The sequence below is a fragment of the Macaca thibetana genome, chromosome X (genome assembly GCF_024542745.1).
Source record: "Macaca thibetana thibetana isolate TM-01 chromosome X, ASM2454274v1, whole genome shotgun sequence".
NCBI classification, from domain to species: Eukaryota; Metazoa; Chordata; class Mammalia; order Primates; family Cercopithecidae; genus Macaca; species Macaca thibetana.
Window position 1 is genome coordinate 40,077,518 of NC_065598.1, and position 10,240 is coordinate 40,087,757.

General features: G+C 47.7%; 1 pseudogene; it reads right to left on the minus strand.

The window, feature by feature from the left end:
• Positions 1 to 8,613: 8,613 nt before the first annotated feature.
• The window catches only part of LOC126946939 (glyceraldehyde-3-phosphate dehydrogenase-like), a 1,693-nt pseudogene continuing 66 nt past the window's right edge, over positions 8,614 to 10,240 (minus strand).

A 10,240-nucleotide genomic window follows, 5' to 3' on the forward strand; every position in this document is an offset into this window, starting at 1 on the left:
CTCACCTCTCAAAACAGTTAATAGGCCAAAGATCAAGGGAAAATTTTCCCCAGCTTTATCAAAGTATGATTGACAAATAAACCTCGTATTTATTTAAGGTGTACAACATGTTTTTGTTGTTGTTGTTGTTGTTTATTTTTATTTTTTTGAGACGGAGTCTCGCTCTGTCACCCAGGCTGCAGTGCAGTAGCGTGATCTCGGCTCACTGTTGCAAGCTTCACCTCCCAGGATCACACCATTCTCCTGCCTCAGCCTCAGTCTCCCGAATAGCTGGGACTACAGGCGCCCGCCACCACGCCCAGCTAATTTTTTGTATTTTTAGTAGAGACGGGGCTTCACCATATCAGCCAGGATGGTCTCGATCTCCTGACCTTGTGATCCACCCATCTCGGCCTCCCAAAGTGCTGGGATTAGAGGCATGAGCCACCACACCCATCCGACATGATGTTTTGATGTAAGTATACATTGTGAAATGATCTCCCTAATCAAGCTCTATTCATTACCTCACATATTTACCCTTTTTTGTGAAAACACTTAAAAGATCTCTATTAGTGGCTGGGCACAGTGGCTCATACCTGTAATCCCAGCACTTTGGGAGGCTGAGGCGGGCAGATCTCCTGAGGTCAGAAGTTCGAGACCATTCTAACATGGTGAAACCTGTCTCTTCTAAAAATACAAAAAATTAGCCGGTCGTGGTGGCACGTGCTTGTAATCCGAGCTACTCGGGAGGCTGAGGCAGGAGAATCGCTTGAACCTGGGAGGTGGAGGTAGCAGTGAGCCAAGATCACACCACTGCACTCCAGCCTGAGCAACAGAGCAAGACTCCATCTCAAAAAAAACAAAAACAAAAACAAAAAAAATTGTAGACAGGGGTCTCACTGTGTTGCCCAGGCTGGTCTCAAACTCCTGGCCTCAAGCCATCCACTTGCCTCAGCCTCCCAAAGTGCTAGGATTATAGGTGTGAGCCACCATGCCTAACCAAGAATGCTTTTCAAGTGAGCCCCTTCCTAAACAACACTAGCCCACAGCCACCTCCTGCCTGCCTCCTTGGAGTGGCCTCCACTTAAAACCCTAAGCACCCTGCAGAATTCAGCCTCAGAAAGCAGGAGGTCAGGAGTTGCAGGCCTCAGTAGCCACGCCTTGGCTGTGTTTGGGCGGCTGCCATGCATGCTGGGGAGAGATTCTGCTCTCTGCCATTCGGCCGCGCATCAGCTGGCCCCGCGCCAGGCCCACACTCAGGCCCGTCTGTCAGGGTGGCACCTGGCCCTCTCGCAGAAGCAGATGGTTTCCATTGATCTTTCCTTGCTAGTCTTTTCTGCATTAACACTCCAAACCAGCCCAGCTTAATCCTGGAACTTAATGGAATCCTCACATGTTCTAGTTTCCTGTATGTTTTCCCCGGTAGCCAAATTGTTTTTCTTTCTTCTTTTTTTCTAAAGTTTTTACTTTTCTGCAATAGTAGGATTACAAATGGATTTGTATATACAGAGGGAAAAATCAATGGCTTGTATTTTCGAGGACAAAATGTAACCCCACAGCAAAGCAAAGACAATTGTGAAAAAAATCATTTGTTTTTCCATTTCATGGGTCGTGACATACAGCTCACCTCACATCCCTAGACCAAACCGACCTTCACCTCCCTGGAGGCAGGGGGCTCGGCCTAACGAAACCTTTCAGGGTGAGAGAGAAATAGGAAGGCCTATCCTTTCCTTTGCAGTGGCCCAGAGATCAATATGGATTGAAAAGTTTTGTTTTTATAGAAAAGGCATGGGACCGGGAGCGGTGGCTCATGCCTGTAATCCCAGCACTTTGGGAGGCTAAAGTGGGAGGATCACCTGAGGTCAAGTGTTCAAGACCAGCCCCACCAACATGGAGAAACCCCGTCTCTACTAAAAATACAAAAAAATAGCCAGGCGTGGTGGCACGAGCCTGTAATACCAGCTACTCGGGAGGCTGAGGCAGGAGAATCGCTTGAACCCAGGAAGTGGAGGTTTCGGTGAGCCGAGATTGCGGCATTGCACTCCAGCCTGGGCAACAAGAGTGAAACTCTGTCTCAAAAAGAGAAAAAGAAAAAGAAAAGGCATGATGTTACATGCCTTCAGATGTTACAGATGTTCCAAAGGCAAAACAGCACGGCTACCCTGAGGTTCCAGCTTGGGAAGAGACAAGTAGCTCTGGTGACCTGGCCCGGGGAGAGCAGGGCACCTCCCCCAGTGCCTGGGCCGGCTGATCTCTGCCTGCAACCCAGCTTCATGCAGGTTTAGCTTTGGCTAGCGAGGCTGCCCAGCAGCACCTAGCAATGTGCAAATCACAGCCTTGGTTGGGCACTCCTTCTGCTGTGTGCCTGAGATGCCAGCGTTAGAGTAAATAAAAGGGGAGGAAGGGCTGGGCACGGTGACTCACGCCTGTAATCCCAGCACTTTGGGAGGCAGAGGGAGGCAGATCACCTGAGGTCAGGACCAGCCTGGCCAACATGGTGAAACCCCGTCTTTAATAAAAATACAAAAATTAGCTGGGCGTGGTGGTGCACACCTGTAATCCCAGCTACTCAGGAGGCTGAGGCAGGAAAATCACTTGAACCTGGGAGGCGGAGGTTGCAGTGAGCTGAGATTGCACCACTGTACTCTAGCCTCAGGCAACAGAATGAGACTTCGTCTCAGAAAAAAAAAGGGAGGTTGATGGGGAAGACCTAGGAGCAAATACTTCAGTATGCACAGACTGGCTCTGGCCAATAGAAATATACTGCAAGCCACAGGTGTGATTCGAAATTTTCTAGTAATCTTTTTTTTTTTTTGGATACAGGGTCTCCCTTTGTCACCCAGGCTGGAGTGTGCAGTGATCAAGGCTCACTGCAGCCTCGACCCCCAAGCCTCAAGCAACCCTCCCACCTCAGCCTCCCAAGTAGCTGGAACTACAGGCTCATGCCACTGTGGCTGACTAGTTTTAATATTTTTTGTAGAGACAGGGTTTCACTATGTTGCCCAGGCTGGTCTTGAACTCCTGGGCTCAAGCGATCCTCCTCACCTAGGCCTCCCAAAGTATTGGAATTACAGGCGTGAGCCACCATGCCTGGCATATTTTTCTAAAGTAAAAAGGAACAGGTGAAAATAATTTTAATAACATATTTTATTTAACTCAGTACATCCAAAATATTATCATTTCAACACGTAATCCATGTGAACTGTTATTAATGAAACATTTTACATTCTGCTTTTTGTACTGTCTTTGAAATTCAGTGTGTATTTTATATTTACAGTACATCTCAATTTGGAAGAGCTGAAAGCTTGATAACCACATGTGGCTAGTGGCCGCTCTATTGGATAGCACGTGCCTGGGGTTTTTCTGGAAGGGGACTCAAGAAAGTTTTAACAGGGGTTGCCTCTCAGGAAGAAAACTAAGAGAAACTAGGGGAGAAGAGATGATAAGGTTACTTTTAACCATAAAGGCTTTTATATCGCTTGAATTATGTGCCAAGTATATGGGTCGCATATTAAAAAACACACACACCCTGATTTTTTCTGAATGATATATTCAGTGTTGGCAAGGAATAGGGAAACAGGCATGGTCCTACACTCTTGGCAAGAATGTGTACCGATCCCATCATTCTGGAGGGGAAATTGGCACAATTCTATGTCTAGAAATGTAGTCTAAAGAAAGGAATCAGCCGGGCACAGTGGCTCACGCCTGTAATTCCAGCACTTTGGGAGGCCGATGTGAGCAGATCACTTGAGCCCAGTTTGAGATCAGCCTGGGCAATATAGCGAGACCTCGTCTCTAAAAAAGAAAAGAAAAGAAGAGAGAATGACTCGACAAGAGAAGCCAGTATGTTATGAAAAAGGATGCTCACCTCAGCATCTTAGTTCCTACTGGAACACTGAAAACATCCTGAGTGTCATAAACCGATGTGCAGTGAAACTGCACCCTCTGGAGGGGGTGCCTTCTAAAGACAGGCGATCAGAGATTGAAATCACCAATAGTCAAAACTGCCTTTGAAAATACACAGGACAGCGACACAGCAGAGACTCAACACTAAATTCTACACAGCAAGGTCACTGTTTCTCAGAGTGAGTCCCAGATGCAGTAATTTGCTCACATGTAGGGGCCATACTGTGTGAGAAGTATGTACCCTAGACACTAGTATCACTCGGCAAGACTGGAGAGAGACATTTGAATTGAAAGCAACGGAGGAAATAGAAGATCTGTGGCTTCCATCTCATGTTCATTCCTTGAGTGAACTGGTGGGCAAAATCACCCCTATTATTTCAACTGTTTTCTCTTGCTCTGCAAAGTGTATACAGTGCAAATGACATATTTTAAAGGGTCAGATGATGTGACTCTGCTGCATATTGACCTGTGACTATGAAGAAAACAGATGGAAAGGTATGCTCCCAAACATTATGTGTTTTAACAAATTATTTTTTCTTTTGTCTTTTTGTTTTCATGTGCATACATTTATCTGTATTTTTACATTTTTCTCCAATGACCAGCCTGAGAGTGTATTTTGTCTTACTTCTGGAATATAAAAATAATTGTTTTAAGTCAGTGCTTACCCCCCACAAGGTAGCCCACCAAGGCCAGAAGGGTTACAGGTTCCTCTGGATCCCCCCAGGGCCTCCTAAAAAAGGAAAATGGTGTGTTCTCTCCTGTAAGCCCAGGGTACATTCTATTTACCATCACAGCCAAAGGGACTTGGGAGGCATCAAAGATGGTGCTGGTGCTTTCAGAAACTGCAGTCCTGCTGTGGCCCCCTGAAGACAGCAGCTCCCCTGCCCTAACCCGATGCCACTACCCCCTGGGGTTCAAAAAATACGAGAAACATCTCCCGCAGGGATAGCTTCCCATTCTGGGGACCCAGCTACCTCATCCCTTCCCCTGGGGGCTTCTGTCACCATCCCATCGATTGCCATGCCACACACGGAGCTAGCACAGCTGAACTACAGCTGAACTACACAGCAGGATAGACTTCAGTAAACAAAGGACACCTTTCAGAGGAACAAGCAGAGCCTCAAAACACTCAGTTAGGTGCAGGTTGAAAGCATGAAGCAATCTCTTGCAGCAACTAGCTGCCATTTCCAGCCAGCAAGCTCTCTGAACATGCTAATGAGCATCACTCCCAGGTACCTGCGGCTCACCTGAAGCATATAGCATCTCACTGAATGTGCAGAGCGAGCCTCCAGCGGGTCGTCGTCACTTTTTTTTTTTTTTTTTTTTTGGACGAGGTCTCACTGTCACCCAGGCTGGAGTGCAGTGGCGCGATCTCGGCTCACTGCAACCTCCACCTCTCGGGTTCAAGCTATTCTCATGTGTCAGCCTCCCGAGTAGATGGGACTACAGGCATGCACCATCACGACTGGCTAATTTTTATAGTTTTAGTAGACACAGGACTTCACCATGTTGGCCAGGATGGTCTTGAACTCCTGACCTCCAAGTGATCCACGTGCCTTAGCCTCCCAAAGTGCTGGGATTACAGGCATGAACCACTGTGCCTGGCTCCCTTGTCTCTCTCTCTTTCTCTTTCTTTCCTTTTTCTTTCTTTCTTTCTTTCTTTCTTTCTTTCTTTCTTTCTTTCTTTCTTTCTTTCTTTCTTTCTTTTTTCTTTCTTTCTTTTTTCTTTCCTCCTTTCTTCCTTCTTCCTTTCTTCCTTTCTCTCTTTCTTTCTCTCTCTTTCTCTTTCTTTCTTTCTCTTTCTTTCTTTCTCTCTTTCTTTTTCTTTCTTTCTTTATTCTTTCTTTCTGTTTTTTGTGACAAGATCTCACTCTGTCACCCAAGCTGGAGTGCAGTGGCCCAATTATGGCTTACTGCAGCCTCCACCTTCTGGGCTCAAGGGATCCCCCCAATTCAGCCCCCTGGTAGCTGGGACTATAGACCTCGGCATCTCAAACAGCTGGGATTACAGGTGTGTGCCACCACACCCAGCTAATTTTTAAAAAAATATATTTTGTAGAGATGGGGGGGTCTCACTATGTTTCCCAGGCTGGTCTCAAATTCCTGGGCTCAAGTGATCCTCCCACCTCAGCCTCCCAAAGTGTTGGTATTACAAGGTGAGCCACTGCACCCAGCTGAGATGCCCCTTTTCACTTCTCAGGTGTGTGTGTGTGTGTGTGTGTGTGTGTGTGTGTGTGTTTTGAGGTGGGGTCTCGCTCTGTCACCCAGGTTGCAGTGCAGCGGCACAATCACAGCTCACTGCCACCTTGACTTCCTGGACTCAAGTGATCCTCCCACTTCAGCCCCCCAGTAGCTGGGACTATAGGCATGCACCACCACACCCAGGTAATTTTTGCATTTTTTGCATAGACAGAGTTTTACCATGTTGCCTAGGCTACACTTCGTGGCTTTTTATGCCCCCTCTTCACCTCCCACCAGCCACACAGGGCAGGAGTTAGTGGGCCACTCATTCTTGTAGCCTATCCAGAGGTGAGTGACACGGAAGACAAACCACACAGGCAAGCAGCAGGCCAAATCATACCCCTCACCCTTCCTTAGGGGAGGGCTGTTCATTTGTTCTTTCTTTCTTTTTCTCTTTCTTTCTTTCTCTCTCTCTCTCTCTTTCTTTCTTTCTTTCGCTGGAGTTTCACTCTTGTTACCCAGGCTAGAGTGCAATGGTGTGATCTCGGCTCACTGCAACCTCTACCTCCCGGGGTCAAGCAATTCTCCTGCCTCAGCCTTCCAAGTAGCTGGGACTATGGGCATGTGCCACCACGCCCAACTAATTTTTGTATTTTTAGTAGACACGGGATTTCACCATGTTGGTCAGGCTGGTCTCGAACTCCTGACCTCAGGTGATCCACCCGCCTCAGCTTCCCAAAGTGCTGGGATTACAGGTGTGAGCCACTGCACCCGGCCCTGAGACCTGTTATTTCATATGGAGAGAGTAGGATTCTGGGATCCAAATGCACACAGCAGTGGCTTGGGAACAGCGGTCTTACTAGCTGGAGATTGGACAGAAATGAGTGGGTTGGGGGAAGGGCATTGATGTAGGAGCTGAGGGACAAAGGAAACAGGAGAAGAGGCAGAAATGGGTTAGTGATGGACAGGGATGGCAGCAGCCTTTGTCAGAATCCCACTTGTCCAGTCAAGTGTATTAGTCTGCTGGAACAAAGGACCACACACTGTCTGGCTTCACCATCAGAAGTGTATTATCTCGGTTCTGGAGGCTGGGAGTCAAGCTCGAGGTGTCAGCAGGGTTGTTTCCTCCTGAGGGCTATGAGTGGAATCTGTTCCATGCCTCTTCCCTAGTTTCTGGTGGTTTCCTGGCAGTCTTGGGGGTTCCTTACCTTGCAGAAGCATCACCCCCCTCTCTACCTTCACCTTCTCATGGTGTTCTCCCTATATGCATGCCTGTGTCCAAATTTCTCCCTCTTATAAGGACACCAGTCACATTCGGAGGTACTGGGGATTAGGGTGCTAACATAGGAGGTTGGTGCAAAATTAATTGTGGTTTTTGCCATTACTTTCAGTGGCAAATACCACAATTACTTTTGCACCTTTGCACCAACCTAATATATTTTGGTGGGATATATTAACACCTACTGATTCCAAACTTAGAGTGTGGGTGTCCCTGGCTTTCGTCTACACCACATGCCTGGCTATCTTCTTCTGGTAACAGCACTCCTCTTCCTTTAGAATGAATCCTCCAGGCTGGGCACAGTGACTCACCCCTGTAATCCCAACAGAGGGAGGTAAGGGCGGGAGGATACTTTACACCCAGGAGTTCAAGGCTTGCCTGGGCAACATAGTGAGACCCTGTTCTTCAACAAAAAGGAAAAACAAAAACAAAAAACAAAAAACAAATTTAGAATGAATCTTTTATTTCCATACTGCTGCCAATAACATGACCCCATCTTCCCATTATATGGATGGGCACGTGACCCAAGCTGGCCAATCAAAGTCTCTCTTAGTCTCTCTAGGTTCTGTAATTACTTAAATACTTCTAATGTGTGGATGGGGAAGGAGACTAGGCCTGTTTCTGAAAATTGACCCAGGCTCAGTCTGCTCCCAGTGTTTGCTCTTAGGGAAGTCCTCTACAATGACATGCCTGGATTGTTAGAAGTCCAGGGTTACTATGGCTGGGGAAGCAGCCTAGTGTTGAAGCTTGAACCCCAACCTCCTCATTAACCAACTGATTCGGTTTTGCATGTTGCAGTTTTCTCATCTATAAAATGTAATAACAACAATGATATTTCTCTCAGTGCATTCCTACAAGGATCATATATGTGAGAATATGTAGGAATATTCTATACACATATTTATCATTTTTAGAAAGGTACACATTTAGGAATAGGGGAGACAAAGAGTAAGAATTTGTCCATATCAGGCCAGGTGCAGTGGCTCATGCCTGTAATTCCAGCACTTTGGGAGGCCAAGGCAGGTCGATCACCTGTGGTCAGGAGTTCAAGACTAGCCTGGCCAACATGGTGAAACTCTGTCTCTACTAAATATACAAAAATTAACCGGGTGTGGTGGCGCACACCTGTAATTCCACCTACTTAGGAGACTGAGGCAGGAGAATCATTTGAACCCAGGAGGCCAAGGTTGCAGTGAGCTGAGATCCAGCCTGGGTGACAGAGTGCGAGTCTGTCTCAAAAAAAAAAAAAAAAAAAAGAATTTGTCCGTATCTAAGCAGTCCTGGCTTTGAGATCTTGCATCATGCCTTGCTGCCACCCTGCTCCCCTCCATCTTGCAGCTAGGCAGGTTCATATGATTGATCCTGCCCACTGGTTTGTGATCTGAAATGACATGTGTCACTTCCCAGCTCAGAGTCAGTGTGGGACTGCACAAGGGCATGAATGCGGGGGTTGGAGGGTTAGGCTCGTTAGGGGACGCCAAGGCTTGTTAGGGGACGCCAATTGGCAGTCTACCACAATGCTCAGAAATTCATTCATTCATTCATTTATTCATACATTCATTGGCTCATCAAAAATTTTTTGAGCACCTTTATCAGCCCAGCACTGTGCTAGGCTCTGGAAATACAAAGATGAATAAGCAAGGTCATGGCCCTCAAGGGGCTCCACATGTCATAGGGGAGTAGATGCAAGCAAATAATGGTAATGTAATATTATTTTCGGCCTGAGTACAGGGGACTTAGTTGATGGTATGTGACAAGGTGGGGCTCCCTAGGCCCCTCCATTTCCGGGAGCCTGGGTGGAAACACTGGGGAGGGGAGATTCTCAGTGTGGTGAGGACTGAGTGCGGCAGGGACTCCCCAGCAGCTGAGGGCCTCTCTTCCTCTCGTGCTCTCGCTGGGGCTGGTGGTCCAGGGGTCTTACTCCTTGGAGGCCATGTGGACCATGAGGTCCACCACCCTGTTGCTACAGCCAAATTTATTGTCATACTAGGAAATGAGCTTGACAAACTGGTCGTCGAGGGCAATGCCAGCCCCAGCAGCAAAGGCAGAAGAGTGAGTATCCCTGTTAAAGTCAGAGGAGACAACGTGGTGCTCAGTGTAGCCCAGGATGCCCTTGAGGGGGTCCTCCAACGCCTGCTTCACCACCTTCTTGATGTCATCACATTTGGCAGGTTTCTCCAGACTACATGTCAGGTCCATGACTGACACATTGGTGCTGGGGACAGGGAAGGACATGCCAGTGAGTTTCCCATTCAGCTAGGGGCTGACCTTGCCCACAGCCTCGACAGTGCCAGTAGATGCAGGGACGACGTTCTGAAGAGCCCCGTGGCCGTCATGCCACAGTTTCCCAAAGGGGCCATCCATGGTCTTCTGAGTGGCAGTGATGGCTTGGACGGTGGTCATGAGTCCTTCCATGATACCAAAGTTGTCATGAATTACCTCGGCCAGCGGGGTGAAGCAGTTAGTGGTGCAGGAAGCATTGCTGACCTTCTCAGGGCTGTTTCCATACTTTTCAGGGTTCTTGCCCATCACAAGTCAGCAGAAGGGGCAGAGATGGTGACTTTTTTGTCTCCCCGCTCTAAGTAAGCCCCAGCCTTCTCCATGGTAGTGAAGACACTGGTGGATTCCACAACATAATCAGCGCCAGCATCACCCCATTTGACTTTGGTGGGATCTCGCTCCTGGGAAGATGGTGATGGGATTTCTATTGATGACAAACTTCCCATTCTCAGCCTTGATGGTGCTGTGGAACTTGCCGTGGGTGGAATCATACTAGAACATGTAGACCATATAGTTGAGGTCAGTGAAGGGGTCATCAATGGCAACAATATCCACTATGCCAGAGTTAAAAGCAGCTCTAGTGACCAGGCACCCAATACAGCCAAACCCATTTAC